The sequence below is a fragment of the Balaenoptera ricei genome, chromosome 1 (genome assembly GCF_028023285.1).
Source record: "Balaenoptera ricei isolate mBalRic1 chromosome 1, mBalRic1.hap2, whole genome shotgun sequence".
NCBI classification, from domain to species: Eukaryota; Metazoa; Chordata; class Mammalia; order Artiodactyla; family Balaenopteridae; genus Balaenoptera; species Balaenoptera ricei.
This window is the reverse complement of record NC_082639.1, coordinates 48,511,675-48,527,739: the sequence shown is the minus strand read 5'-3', so window position 1 is coordinate 48,527,739 and position 16,065 is coordinate 48,511,675. Positions and strand designations below refer to the sequence as shown.

General features: G+C 43.3%; 1 protein-coding gene and 1 pseudogene across 3 annotated transcripts in view; one reads left to right on the top strand and one right to left on the bottom strand.

The window, feature by feature from the left end:
• Window positions 1-16,065, top strand: part of DAB1 (DAB adaptor protein 1) — a 419,282-nt gene that overhangs the window by 198,655 nt on the left and 204,562 nt on the right. The gene's annotated exons all lie outside the window — the stretch shown is intronic.
• On the bottom strand, window positions 1,054-12,159 carry LOC132347098 (nucleoside diphosphate kinase, mitochondrial-like; annotated as a pseudogene).

The window sequence follows — 16,065 nt, the reverse complement described above, 5'->3', positions numbered from 1 at the left end:
AAACATTTTTAAAGGACCTAACAGTGTCTGGCCCTTGGAAAGCTAGAAATAAATGCTAGTTTCCTGCCCAAGTGGTCACTTTGGGCAAAGAAAAATAAAAAGGAATTCATGTGAAAGGAACTGGGAAAAATAATCTATAAAAGCAAAAAAAAAAAAAAAAAAAACACACAAATTTTAACTACTGCCCATTTTAAGGTAAGACATTTTTATCCTTTAAATATGAGGCAGAGGGTAATGTTACAGATAGGAGATGATGTCTTGGGGCATTTTGTGGCAGAAAAGGAAAAGATGTGTATTTTTTTTGTTTATCTTTTTCTGAGAACATTCACCACAAATGATGTCTCAAGGCCAAAGTAGGCAGGGTGTGATTCTACTGAGAGCGCAGATTAAGTATCATGTTTCATCCTCCAAGGTCTTACCTCACACTTACTATCTCAGGAGGGAAGGATGTGGAGATTAGGATTTCCATAAATTGTGGATTCAAGCCCCATGTGGGCCAGACAGTCTGATTCTAGAGCATCATGGTTTTGTGAAAATATCTGGATTTGGGAAGAAGAAACGTCTCTATTATTACTGATCAAGTGACCTTGGACAGTCTGATACCAGAGCATCATGGTTTTGTGAAAATATCACTAGATTTGGGAAGAAGAAACATCTCTATTATTACTAATCAGATGACCTTGGACATGTAACTTCTCTAAACTTCCATTTCCTTGGTTGTACAATGGATATACTACTAATAATACCTGATATCAAGAGGTTGCTAAAAGGATCACATGTGATGATGGATAAGCAGTCTTTTGTGAAATCTGTGTGTTGTACCAAAGTCAATCATGGTTATGGTTGCTACCATCCAGGTCCACAATTCAGGCCTCACCCCACCTAACCCTCTTAGGAATTTTTGTCTTAGATCTCGGGATGAAACAGTGCAGTTGAATGTCTTGATTTACAGCTCAGAGCACACAAGCTACCAATGCTATTCCACTAGTGTCCTTGAGAAGATCCTCCTGGTTTTCCGGAAGCATTATAGCAACATGACCACAGCATGACCCGTCAAAGGACTTTTGGAACTGAGGAGACCACCATGTCATAGCTACAACGGCACGCTTTCCGGTGCTTTGGCAACCTGGAAAACAGAGGCGACTATTGCCGACAGCCTTAAGCCAGGGCTCGTCCAGATAAACCTGGAGCACTTGTTCCCTAGCATTTATGTGCAGCAACCATTCTAGGCCCTGTGAAATCTTTTCTCAAGAAGCTGGTAGTATGGTGCATTATTTAGCTATTTTTGCATAATGAATCACCACAAACTTAGCAGCTGCAAACAACATACATTTATTATCTCACAGTTTCTAAGAGTCAGAAGTCTGGGCTTAGTCTGGCAGGGTCTTGTTCTCAGTGTCTCATGAGGCTACACGGTGTTGTCTGGGCTGTGTTCCTTCCTGGAGCTTGGATTTCTCTTCCAGGCTCGCGTGGTTGTTAGCAGAATTTAGTCCCTGTGGTTGTAGGACTGAGGTGCCCGTTTCCTTGCTGACGGCCATCCAGGGGTTGCACTCAGCTCATCAAGTCCATGCAGTTTCCTCCCATGTGGACCCCTCACAACATGGCGCTTCCATCTTTAAGGCCAGCAGGAGAATCTCTCTCTCTCTCCAGTCTACCAAGATAGCGTCTTATAGAATTTATGTAATCACAGGAGTGGGAGACCACCCCATCACTATTGCCATATTCTATTGACAAGAAGCAAGTGACAGGATCTGCCAGGATTCAAAAGGGAGGAAACTATACAGAGGCATGGATTATTGAGCAGTCACCTTATGGTGGATCGATCACATATGGTATTGGGTAGGGACTCTAAATAAAGAAATTTTAAAGCACCAATTTACCTAACCTGAACTGGTCTAATTTGAAGTGAGAAAAATAAGAACAATTTTGTGCATTTTTTTTAAAAAGCCATATTGATTGGATTTAAAGGCTATCTTTTATTTTGAGACAAACCTTCTACATTTTAGTGTTTAAATGCCTTTCTTTTATGAAACGACAGTCATAGTAGATATATTTTCAAGCATATTCTTGGCGGGTAAAATATAAAGATAGCAACCCTAAAATGGTTCTTGTGCATTTGCTTATTCATTTATTAGAAATTTCACTAATCTATAAAAGTCCAAAACCCTGGAATTCCTAGTTTAATGTATTAGCTCCCAGTTACTGCCACTCTCCGGGCCTAGACTGTCTTATATCAACATAATAGAAAAAAAGAAAGTTTAATATGATTCACTTAGGTTATTTACAGGCTAAGAATGGTTTTGTCAATGTCTTTCCCGAGCAACGCTTTACCTTTACCCTGGATAATTCCAGGCCAGAGCAGGACACTAATCTGGCTCTGTAAAACCCTCACCCACACCTGTGCTGCCATCATCCTAAGGAAGAGGAATGGGGGCTAAAGCCCCAGCATATTTTGCCTCAGCCAGAGCTGCTGTGTCAAAGCAGCTCTTCCTCGTCTTACATCTACTCTCTTACCCAGCTCTCTTCACAACACTCAGTTACTTTGTTTTCCTGTCATTGTGAACACAGAGCAGACTGTGCAAGGTGCTAAAATGTGGGTTATGGGAGCAAGAAAGAAGGAAAAGATAATTTTGCCCAGAATAGTAAACAAAGAAGATTACTTATAAGAAATACTGTTTGAGCTGTTTCCTACAAAATGGGTAAGATATTAAGAGGCAGATGTAGTGAAGATATTGTAGGTAGATAAAGGCTTTTAAATCATAGCACACAAAACCAGGGAATGCTTTTTCTCTCCTCAGTGCCTTTGCACATGCTGTGTCTTCTGCCTTCAATGCCTTTCCCCAACCTTGTCCCATTGGTGAATACATAATTGACTTTCACAACACAGCTCAGACAGCTCTTTGAGAAATCCGCCTCTGCTTTCCTATAGCATGGTATGGGGCTGTATTAGGGTACTTGTGACTCTTCTGTAATTATGTGTCTCCTCTAGACTGTGAGCTCCTAGAGGCCGAGTATTATTATTCCTGTTACATCCCAGGTGCCTCTCAGTGTGTGACACCAGTACCCATGTTTGGATTAATGAATGAATGGTGATTTGGCCAAGGCAACATGAATGTGAGCTATATAAGGAGGGATAGCTGGATATCAGGGGGGATTAGTAGATGGGATCAGATCTTGGAAGAGTTTGCGTGCAAATGCAATAATTTATTCCTCAGATTGAGGGGTTGCTCTCCCTAAACAAGACAGTGACACCATCAGAACCATGACTTAGGATGAATCATTTTATCAGGAAGATAAAAAATGACTACCAGCCTGCTTCTTCCATGGCTGTGATTGCATGAACCTGGAAGTTTGCCAAATATCTTCTGAGCTGTTTTTCTGTGATATTGCTCCATGTACCCAGCCTGTTTGTGTCTCGGTGCTCTGCTTCTGTGTTTTCAAATCGTTTCGTCATGTTTTCTTTTTGGATTCCTACAGCTAAGGAATATGGTGACATAAATTGGAGTTAACTCCATGTCGTTTCTGAACCAGTAGGGAAGTGTAACTCAGGGCCTGTGTATCCACTGCCGATGGAGAGCCCGGGTTTGCCTGGTCCATTGTAGCAGGCTGACCTTCCCATAGGCCTCAGGAGGTTGACCAAGCGGTACTAGAGTTAAAGTCAATTTCCCTAACGCACTTCAGTGTAGAACCTAAAGCACATAGTTTTTAATTTAAATATTCTTATCTTAGAGGATGTGTAAGAAGTCCATTAAGATACTAGGTCATTTAAGTATTGTGCAGGAAGTAAGAGGTATTTAGGGAGGAAGTTAAAAGTGATGCACTCCTTTATGAAGGCTAGTTTCTCTTCTTAGGCAATCTTCCAGTATGAATTATCTGTGTCAGCCTGAGAAGTCCCATTTTATAGTCCACGAAGCAGAGGCAACTCTCCCGCAACAAGACCTAAAGGCTCCGCTGGCGGTGGAGTGAGAATTTCACCATAATAGGAGGACATGAAAGCCCGAGAAGGCCCAGGTAATATCTATTGAATGAATGAGTGGATGAAATATACACAGCCTGAATTTCTACTGGAGCCTCTTTAGTGAGGAAATCAGAAGAGAAACCAGCTTTAGAAGAAAGAAAATCTTAATAGAAACCCCAGTCCTGCCATTTGTCAAGTACTCTGGGTCCAAACCCTTTCTGAATCCCCATTTTCTCATACGTAGAAATGGGGATAATAGAATATTTTGCAAGGTTATCTTGTAAGAAAATATATATAAAAATATCTTGTCAAAAAAAAATATCTTGTCAACGATGAAGTGGTATATAAATAAAAAGGGTGAGTATAAATATAGTCACTGTATCTTCTTATCTTGCACTTTATTATAGGTATTTCTGAGTATGCCTTTTTCCCAAGCTAGATTGAAAACTCCTTGAGGCCAGGGGCCTTGGTTGCCTGAATGCATGTTGACAGTTTAATCCAGAGCCAAAATTGGCAATGTGTCATCTAATAAAAACATGTTTTACTTACAGGGAAACTAAAGAGAATATTTGAAAATGACACTCTCCTAGGAAATCCAGGCCACATCTATAACTCTTCATGTTCCTTATAGAGTCTGACATAGTGCCATAACCTTAATGAATGTTGATGGAATTGGATTTATATATAATTATATAAAGGAGTCGCTTTACTTGACTTCCTGGTGTGCTCTAGGCACCGTGCTGGAGGCCTTACATATATTTAATCCTTGTAGCAATCCCAGAGAGGGAACATTCACTCCTCTTTATAGGTGAGGCATCTGAAGGGATCAGGAGGGTAGGTAACCTTTCCAAGGTCACAGAGCTAGTAACCTGAAGAATAAAACCTCAGCCCATGTATTAGATTTTTAAAAATCATTGTTCATTCCTAGCTTCTCCTTTAAGTGGTCATATCTCCCCATGCAAACAGCAGTGGGAATGTGTAAAATGCTAAGAGTAGGTCAAGGGCATCTGTTTCTGAAATTTATTCTGGTTAGTTCCTTTTCATCTACCAGCTGTGGTCTGACTTACGGCTCTCCAATTAGTTTGGCCTTGCACTTCAGATCCTAGAGGGGTCTCCCGTGGAGCCCTTTGTGGACATGCTGATCACAAACAGGTGTTTCACTGCCACTCACCCTTTTCACACACAGTTACTAGTCTGGACTTGGCCTGGGCTGGTCCAAAAAGGGACTTTCTGAAACCCCTGGACATTCCCCAGCACCAGTCTGAATTTGTGCAGAAGGAAGAAAGTAGGTGTGCGTCTGCCTAGGTTTAGCTGGGGAGGAATAAGCTTGATGGAAGGAGGCAAGTTTTTACTTTCAGTGATCACTGTGTTTCCATTAGGAGCAGGATGACCTTCTCAGAAAGGTTATAGAATCATTATTAGAGATCGTCAGAGCTGAGTAGACACTGGATTAATGGGGACTTGGTAGGTTTCTATAAAAGGTGCTTGAACACAAAATTCATGGGCCAACACAAAGACATTTTTTCAAACCTCAAAGACTATGTGCTCAGAAAGTTTCTGGCTTCAGGAAGCTAATATCAGACCTAATTCACGGTGCGGAGTTTTCAGGCGAAGCTATCAAGGGCAGGGCTGGCATTCCAGGGTGGTGCATTTATTTCCTCTTCTTCCACAGTCCCAGTACAGTTGGTTTGTTCTAGCAAGTCCTCCTGGGAACAAATGTTTTCTGTTTTTATTAAGTTTCTACTTGCAGATTCTTCCTGAATGCTTGTAGTCTCCATCTGATTTGGAAAACTGCTTTTTCCCTTACATGTTTCACATCAAGCTAATAGCATGCATACATCACGGCATGGGAAGCTGTGAGATCACAGCTCAGGATCAAACCCCAACTCTAATAGTCTCCGGGGGATAACTGGACCTTCACAGGCTCAATCGGAGTATGAGAGAGATTGTTACTGGGTCCCGGGAGGTCAGCACTACGCAAGTGGTTGTTTAGTTTATTGTCGCCCAGTCTGGAATCCTGCATGGCCCTTGATGCTCAGATCTCACAAATCCTCAAATAACTTTCACTCTGTGTTTTGTTTCATTTTGTTTTTCTAATCTGAAACAGAAACCGTGCCCTCTTCCTCTAAAGCTGGGTAGGCCAACAGCAATGTCACGTTTCTTTGCTTTGTATTGGAACTCATTGTGACCATACTGGAAGGCTCTTGGTTACACTGGAGAAGAAAACTGGCAAAAGAAATGATGACTTAATAACTGGGGGTTGACAGACAAAACCTGTCCTCTATGAGGCTGTTTATGATCCCCCTGAAGCCAAAGGATAATTGCATGCTCTCTCCTTGGTGACCCCGTTATACTTTGTATCCCTCTGCATTACCTTTTTGTGCATCCGTTTCTCCACTTTGCGGTAACTTCTGAGGGCAGGGACTGTCTTACTCATCTCTAAGCCCCCAGTGACTAGCACAGGGCTTGCCTATTATACACACTCAATGGATGATGAAAGTTTATAGAGAAAGAGGACCAGAGAGAAAAGGTGGTGGTGGGGGGATGGGGAGAAAGAGCTTGGAAGAGGAGGTGAATTAACAAGTGTAATAGTCTGGGTTCTCCAGAGAAACCAAACCAATAGGATATAGACATATGGAAATATATGTATATATGTGTGGGTGTATATATATATATATATATATATATATATATATATATATATAATATATATATATCATACCTGTATATGTAAATCATTATAAATATATAATAAGAGATGTATAAAGAATTAGCTCACATGACCATGGAGGCTATGACATCCCATGATCTGCCATCTGCGAGCTGAAGGCCCAGGAAAGCTGGTGGTGTAGTTCCAGTCTAGTCCTAAGGCCTGAGAACCAGGAGCCCTGATGGTGTAAGTCTGAGTCCAGGCACAGAAGAAGACGGATGTTCCAGCTCAACCATTCAGGCAGAGAGCGAATTCTCTGTTCCTCTACCTTTTTGTTCTATTTGGGCTGTCAGTGGATGGAGGGATGCCTACTCGTATTAGGGAGGGCAGGTGGCTTTACTTGTCTACTGACTCAAATGCTCATCTCTTCCAGAAATATCCTTCCAGACACACCCAGAAATAATGTTTAACCCGACAGCTGGGCACCTCATGGCCCAGGCAAATTGACGCATAAAATTAACTATCCCAACAACCAGGGAAAGAAAAAATGGTGCAATATTGGAAAGGTCCCTAGGTTAGTCAAATCACCTCATTTTGTAGGTAAAGCAACAGGGTCTGAAAGAGGTCACCGGCCTGTAACATAATGCAACGCAAGCTTTGTTCTGCACTTTTAGTACTTTCTGCTTCCTCTCTAATTCTTTCCCCAGGGAGAGAAAGGAGGAAGATGTGACCCATGTGACAGACTTCCTTTTGGGTTCTGGGTGGAGCCTGCGTGTTGTGTGATGGCGGACTTAGGTGAACTCTAGGAAAAGTGTTGCCTTGCTCCTCCTCCTTTTGGGTCTGCCCGGGGCCCAGAGGTCAGGACCCTGCCCCCCTGCCTGGCCTCTAGATCTGCACTGTCCAGGACGGGCCATGGAGCACCTGATATGTGGTTAGTCAAAAATGCGGTGTACTGGAAGCGCACCCCAGGTTTCCCCACCTCGGTACATAACAAAGAGACTGTGAAATATCTCATTAATGATTTTTACATTGATTACATGTTGAAATGATACTATTTTGGATATATTGGGATAAATAAAATGTATTAGTAAAATTCCACCTGTTTCTTTTCACTTTTTTCAACGTGGTTAGGAGAAAATTTTTAATTACGTCTGTAGTGCACATTTGATTTCTTTCGGACCTCACTGCTCTAGATCTTCTATTTTGGGCCCTCGGCAGCACAGTTCACCCAACACTTGGACTCATCTCCCACCTGCTGCACCCTAGTTCTTCTCCAGGTTGTGGCCAGCTCCCGCCCACCCCTCTTCCTGCCACGCTTCACTGGCCAGACCAGGTCCTCAGGACCTCAGTGCTACCTTTTCTGTAGCTCAGTGTAGGATGGTAGAAATTGAGGTCAGATCCAGCCTTGAGTCCACATTCTGCCACTGATTAGCCACTTAACCTTGGGAAGGTTGATGTACCTTTTTGAATGCTGGATTCCCCTTGTTTAAAATGGGAGTAACAGTATTACCCTGACCATCTCATAGGGTGTTGTCAAGATAAGAGTCAAAAGTTAGTCCATATGAATATGCTTTGTAAATAACAAAGTGGCATGCGCATGTGATATTACCAGTGATTATATTTTAGTTTTTATATTGTAATCATTGTTGCCATTATCCACCCCCTGCCCCTAACTTCCTGATCTCGGTTCCCCTCACCGAAGTGTGTGGCCGTTTGAAAAATAAAAGGGTGGAGGCATTCCTCCAGCTCTGTGATTTTATGGCAGGATGCAGGGTGCTCTGACGCAGAGAACGTGAGTTTGGGAACTGCCAGCTCACTGCTCTGGAACCGCAGCTGGATCTCTCTCTGCGCCCCCTCCACAGAGCGGCTGCAGTGGGTGGTGTTCCTGCTGATGTGAACACTGTAGTCTCTCCAGGTGGTGCTGGGGGCAGCTTCGGCCAAGTTGGTGTGTTGTATCATGGCCCTTGAGGTGTGGACCACATTGGGGCCTCCCCAGACCGTGGCTGCCACGGGACCAGAGCTCAGGGAGCTGATGAGGGCTGGGTAGCGGGGCTACCTCTGCAGCTCAGGGTAGTGCTCAGTAAGGATGCCCTCTGGGGCCTGCAGCCCCTTCACCCCCACCAGCAGGAGGCCCAGCCTCTCCAAGTGCCGGATCCCTTCCCCAGGGAGCTGCCACTGCCCCCATCTGGCTTCACCACCACCAGGGTCTGCTCCTGGATCCAAGAGGGCCCTCCCAAGCTGGGAGCAGGCTTGACCTGGGGCCCCAGGCCAAGGGCTGAGTGTAGTGAGGGGTGCGCCCTGCCCAACAGCCAGGGAGAGAGGGATGGAGGCCCACATACATTTTGTTTTTAATTTTTATTGCAGTCTAGTTGATTTACAGTGTTGTGTTAGTTTCAGGTGTACAGCAAAGTGAATCAGTTATACATATACATATATCCACTCTTGTTTAGATTCTTTTCCCATTTAGGTCATTACAGAATATTGAGTAGAGTTCCCTGTGCTATACCGTAGGGCCTTGTTAATTATCTGTTTCATATAGCAGTGTCTATATGTTAATCCCAATCTCCTAATTTATCACTTCCCCCCACGTTTCCCCTTTGGTACCGTAAGTTTGATTTTGAGATCTGTGAGTCTGTTTCTGTTTTGTAAATAAGTTCATTTGTATCATTTTTTTTATTAGGTTCCACATGTAAGTAATATCATATGATATTTGTCTTTCTCGTCTGACTTCACTTAGTATGATAATCTCTAGGTCCATCCGTGTTGCTGCAAATGACATTATTCCATTCTTTTTTATGGCTGAGTAGTATTCCATTCTATAAATGCACCCCCCCCCCCTTCTTTATCCGTTCCTCTGTCGATGGACATTTAGGTTTATTGGACGTTTCCACAACACTTTGAAATTCATGTTTCTGTAGCCCTAGTTTGCAGATGACCAAAGGGAGACACCCAACAGTTAAGTGATGTCTCCCAGGTCATCTGTCTGTAAAATGGTGAGGAGGATGTGAATGGGTACCTCTTACTCCTTCCTACACACCATGTTATATCTGATAAAATGAGAAGAGAAAAATCTTCCTTTATTAAAGAGTTCAGCATAACTGCCACCACTCTTCCCACCACGGCCTCTGTACAGAGGTTCCCCTCCAGACTGCCAGTGGGGTCCCACCGCTTCGCAGCAGTGAAGCACTTGTGAGGCTCCAGCTCTTTCCTCTAAAAGCTCCCTCACTGAAGAGCCTAAACAAACCCTGAGTGTTTTCGTTGACTTTTCTGATCTTCCAACTCAAGTTAAAAGCATCATTTTGCTTCGCTGTCAGTCATTTTCACTTTCGTAAGAATTTTAAAGATGTATAAGCCCCTAAGGTGACAGTCCCAGCCTGACGCTGTCACTCTGAGCTGTGTCATATCGAATTCTGTCACTGAAGAGAAACAAAATGAAATGCGCCCAGGTGTAAAATTCCAGGCCTGTTCCTTCTTATCGATACCAGATTAGAATGGCAGTGTCTAATGTTATGAAATTGATGTGATGAAGATGGATGTTTTCACTTTAATGGGTGGGTAGTAGAATGTACCGTTCGTGTATTTATGCACAGACAGTGAAACCCATTTCATTTCGCCCCACTTGTACATTTTAAGTATTTACTATTGGTAATTAGACTCGGTGCCTGTTAAAATGTAAATGCTCTCTCTTTTGCCCTCTTTCCAAAACCCAATGAAGTTGACTGCAGTCACATGGTGTTTCCATCAAATTTACTGATAAGCCTGTTGGTTTGAGATGAACTTTTATCTGCGTGTGTATATGGGTGTGTGTGTGTCTAGGTACAGTTTCTTGCAGTGTTTCTCGAAAGGCAGATGATTTTTTGAGATGGCAAGTTGACGAATGAAGCCTTTGGTATACTGCTGATGAGATGCAGTGATCTACAAGACATGGGGCTCTTAGAGCATTTACCAAGAAACTACTAGCCCTCAATCCCCATGCCCCCAACAAGCTGGGTATGCTAGCTCCTGCTGACTTTACCTCCCAGGATGCAAGCTGCACTGTTTTACTTATTATTTTTGAGTTTTATCTTTATTCAGTAGAACAGTTTATTTTCAAGAGTTTTATGGCAGGAAAATATTAAATGACTGTCCTTATCAAGTATGTTTTTGGTTATGCTTTCGAATTATAGCAATAGACATTATTCCCTGAAGTATTAATGGAAATTGAATGTCTTTAAATCACACAGTAATGATGACTAGCAACGTGATGCTTATTAATATTAATACTAGTGCTGAGAGCATCTTCCACAGGTCAAGTTTTCAAGCACTGGTTCAGATATTTTTTTCTATCTTCCCATTTAATCTTTACCATAATCCTAGAAGTTAGACATTATCATCTCAGTTTTCTTAATGAGGAAACCAAGGCTTACAGAGGTTAATTCGTTTGGCTAAGGTCACAACATCTGTAAGAAGCTAAACCGAGATTTCAGTTTCGGTCTCTTTAATCCAAGCTATGCAGCTTTCCTATCATCCTATAAAGAAAGACCTTTTCCTATACAATTGTGTTGTGTTTATTTCACAGTAGACCAGGTAGGTTGAGGGATTGCCTGGTGTGTATGAGGGGAAAATGGAGGATGCAGGTATTGGGACCAGAGGAGAGGAACAATGACGAGCTATTGAATTAAACAACAGTAAAAGGGCAGTGTATTGTGAACTAGGCATTACGCTCCTTGGTTTCTCCCACTTTGCAGTTGCTGGTTATCCAGTAACAGTAATCAAAGTTCAAGAGCAGATTAAGGTCAAATAAAGCAGCCAAATGTTAGCTGTCAGATCTGTTCAGCTCAGTGACGGGAGATGGGAGTTATATTACAGGGTGATCCCCTTAGCTCGCAAGACAAAGGTGTGGCGAGGAATTGAAGCTGACTGCTAAGCATCGGTCTTTCCTTGTGATTAGGTAAAAGACGTTATGGACGGCAGCAAGCGCACGCCACAGTAGAGGGACAGTTTTCAGTCCGTGATTTTACTACAGCAAATACCCAGTTTGCAGTACAAAGAACGAACGTCCCCCGATTCATTTAACTGTCTTTGCGGCAGAAGGAGAATGTGCGTTTAAGCAGAATAAAAAAAAACCAAAACTGTGTTTAAAGCATATGGTTTGGGCTTTCCAAATGTTGCTTAAGGACAGTGGTGTTGAGTAAATTCCAGTCGATCCAGAGACACCGAGCATAATAATGCCACTTCCTCCCTGAATCAGCATCCCTCATGGCCTCTCTCGTCCTCTCCCATCCCTTCAGTTCATTCCGCCCTTCACCTCCTAGTCACTTATCCAGCTTGCTCTGTCCAGTTAGCCCCCATGGGACACTCAGTCTGTGCCAGGCCCCGTGCAATGTGCTGTGCGGGGGAGGGTGATTCTGAAAGGACAATGCCATCTGGAGCTCACCTTCTCAAGGAGGAACTAGCAGTTGAACTGTGTTCCCCATGTGGCCCCAGCAACAGCCTTTGACACCGTGCATTTGTCTCCAAAGTCTACAGTGGATTCAGAATTCCTTGTAGCCTTACCTGACACTCCTCCCATAGTCCTCAAGGGTAAGGACATAGCTTTGGAATCAAAGAACCCTAGATTTGAATCTCAATCTTGCCTCATTTGAGCTCTCAGTCTTAACTCCTCTAGACCTCAGTTTCCTCTTGTATAAAATGGGGAGGGAAATCAATAAATGGGGGTATCATGAAAACTAGACAAACAACACGCCGTGAAATCACTTGCCAGAGTACATGGCCTTTAAAGAGCACTCAGGAAAGAGTGGACTCCTTATCTTAGCAAACATGTGCTGTGCATTGATCGTGTTCTGGATTCTATTCTGGATGTGTCACCTCCAGAGGTGATCAAGGTGCAGGTGGTTTTAGTATGATGCTGAACGTAGGTGGTATGAGAGAAGGTATGCGTACGGAGGTGCATGAAGATGAGATGCCTAAGGAGATGGCTCTTGGAGGATAAGAAGGGGTGGTCCAGGTGAGGAAGTCAGATGGCATTGGTCTTGCCTAAGGAAACACGGTGATCCACGGCATCTAGACAAGAAACCTCATTAGGAAGGGGAGCAGATGCTCCAGGCACCCATCCCCCAATATCCATTGTCCTCTGCCATTCCAGTGCTGAATGCCCATAGCTGCATTTCTCTGCAGACTTTTCTGGAACTGAGGAAGGCCATTCTGCTGATCAGGGTTGCTGACATCCCTTGCAGCCCCTTAACCAATGACTCTGGCAGTTGGTGGGATCATTGAGGTTGTGTGTTTTATTCTGTTTTCTAGAGTTTTCTGGCATCTGGTCTAATCTGGTCCAACTTCTGTTGGCTGTCTTCTCTTCCCGTATCCCCTTCCCTTGCCCTGCCAGTGTTTCTCGCTTCTCCTAAGTCAGTTACCTGCACTGGAATCCTTATTTCAGGTCCTGCTTTAGGGTACCTCAAAGTAAGACACGGAAGTATTTTCCCAGCTTGGTGTCTCAGAAGGTCATATTCTATTTCAAGGTCTTTGACCTTCGTGTACACTTTGCACGTGACCTGACAGATCAGCCATCAGTTTGTCTTGAGCTGTGGCTTTATTCAACTTTTAAGAACTAAGCCCTTTAAGATATAAATACATAGTCCATCCCAAGACTTGCAGCCTGGCCAGAGGAAATAAATATCTAGCAAAGGCAGCTTAAACTCCTTTTGGAAAGAGAGAGGCTAGAAATTTAATTTATGAAATTATTTTTGTAAAAGGACATAAAAGTTTTTTTCTGCTCTTCTTTTGAGGCAAGTCATGAACCGAAGAGCTCAAAGTTTCATCGTCTACATTCCTATGCTATCTGGAGCAAATGGTATTTGTTAACAATAAAAATAAGTGTGGCTTTCATTAGCGTACTCTACATGTGTCAGACATAGTACACACAACATGGCACTTGTTTGTTATGACACCCTATCTGACAGGAACCTCAGAGGGGCTGAAGGAGCATGTAATTAAGCCCAGGTCTTCCTGACTTCAAAACTCCCCTGAGTTTCCTTTCTTCTACACACTACCTCTTGATAGAGCCCCATGCTTGGGACTCAGCTCTGATCTGTAGACACAGGCCAGCAGCAGAACCAAAAGGATCGTGGACCTTCACATGTGTCTTTAGAAGCAAGAGAAACCATGTGAAAGCCAGATCTGAGCTGCAACACAGTTCTTTGAGGAAAAGGAAAAGCCTTGAGCCACAGCCTGGCACATGATGGTGCTCATTTGTCTAGTCTAGTGAGAGGAACAGCAAATGGAGGAGACAGACCTGGTTCCTGAAATGTTAACTGAAATACAAAGGAGAGGTGAAAATAATGCGTTGGTGTTGAAGGCTCTGCCACTTTTCATAGAAACTTAACACTGTTCCCACATTACAGATCTTACCAATGAGGCATTCGGAGTTAGGAATTTGTAGAGCTGTAATAGAGCCTAGATCCTTGGACTGCCCAGTGGGGCGCTGTCCGGTAGAGGGAGACCCCATTCCATCCTCCAGGCTGGGGAGGAGGCTGGTGATGAAAGGGATCATCTCCTGCATCCTAATGTCTTCAGTTCTGTTTGCTAAGCATCCCTTCCTTCCTTTCCCTCTCCCTTCTGTTTCCCTGCCTCCCCGCCCTCTCCCTACCCCTATCTCATCCCCAGAGGCTTTCTAACAAGCTCTTACTTACCTCTATTACAGAACAAAACCAGCTTCCTGGTAACCCCTTTGGACTTCAATTAAAGGCATATTCAAATGTGTTCCGTGCTCTAGCGCCATCCGCACTAAAAAGAACATAAGCACTTTTGCAGTGCTTAATGTAAACTTGTTGAAAAATGTACAGTATTTTTCATTGACTTTAAATTGGATAAATGCTTATTGAAAAAGATAAAGTGAATTGGTATTGGAGAGAGCGTTAAAAAAGAGAGTGAGAAAGAGGAGAGCGAATAAAGACGTGTGGTTTCTCAATGCAGATGCACTGATTTCTCTTTGTGGCCCTCCTCTGGTCACACTGTGTGAATGTACTTGGGGACATTGTACATATTCATGAAATTAGGTTTGTTCAGCCTGTGCACTGGAGATCCAAGTTGTATTGGAATAGCCTTGACTTTGAGACCAGACAGTCTCAGGGTGGCCACTTAGTTAGGTGCGTGACCTTGAGCAAGGAAGTTGGCCTCTTTTGAGACTCGGTTTTGGTCATTAGAGAATTGGATGAGATGACGTATGGACACATCCTGCAGTCTCTGACACATAGTAGGTGGTCAATCACTCTTAGTTCTATTTCCAGGTAGGTAAAGTCTCTGACTTTGGGGGCTCTAGTGGGGGGAACTTTTATACCCCATCCCCTGCTTGCCTCTCTTGATAAGTTCAGAGAGGGCTAGACCTATCTTTTTTGTTTACTACTCTACTCCATACCTAGCACATTGAAGGTGAGCAATAAATATTTGTTGGAAAGAATAATGAGTGACATTAGCTGAACCAGTTCATTGCTATTGAGGTAGAGCTGCCAGGAAATCCAAGTTTGTGGGAGATTTTGATTTCCAGGGCTCATGAGAGACCCTGCCTCTTATTAGATGGTCTCACAAATTCTCCTTTGAGTTGGGTGCAGAGGGATCTTCCCCTCATGCTTTACGATAACTGAGGAACTCTGTAATAATAAGAGAATACACGAAGGGACCAGATGCCTTCAGAGAGGAGCACCTTTCTCTGAAATTCAGTTAACACCCTCCAATGGGTGGGCTTTAATTTCCCACAAAGCAGCCTTGTTTTCCAAAGGTGAGAGACTCATCTGCAAAACTGTTGCAACGATCTTTTTTCTCTGCATTGAGAGCTCCTTAAAATCAGTGTTGCCATTTGTATTTTAATGGGGGTGTGGGTTGGAGAACGGTTGCCATTCTTCAGAGCCTCCTAGGCGTATATCTGATGACAGTGAATGAAACACAACTTTGGTAAAAGTAAATGGCAGTAATAAACAGCACATCAGCCTTAATCACAAATGCCAATTCAGCTTATATTTCTTGCTTGCCTATTCTCTGAAATATTTTGCATACATTTTCTCGAACCCTCGGGACAATCCCAGCAAAGCCTTTGTTAGGATCCCCACTGTACATAGAAGGAGCCTGAAATGACTTTCCTGAGATCATGTCATCGAATAAGTGCCCAGTTCTGGAATCAAACTCTGATGTCCCCAAATCCAGGTCTTTCCCCTTGATGTTTCAGGCATGGATTAAGTACTAACCTGCTAGAACCACTGGTAGTGACACTTCGCGTTTCTCTAGACTGGTGTTTCCATTTCTTGCTCTGTGAATCCTGAGGTCTGTGGAGGTGCCTCAGGAGCGGGAGGTCAAGGGCAAGCCTGAATAAATGGCACCCAATGCCCCCCACTCCCATTTCAAAACAACTGTCTTATCTTTTTTAGATTTGGAGGTTTCCGAGTACTATTTAATTTGGGGGAAAAATTTCTGCTGTTATTTTGTTTTA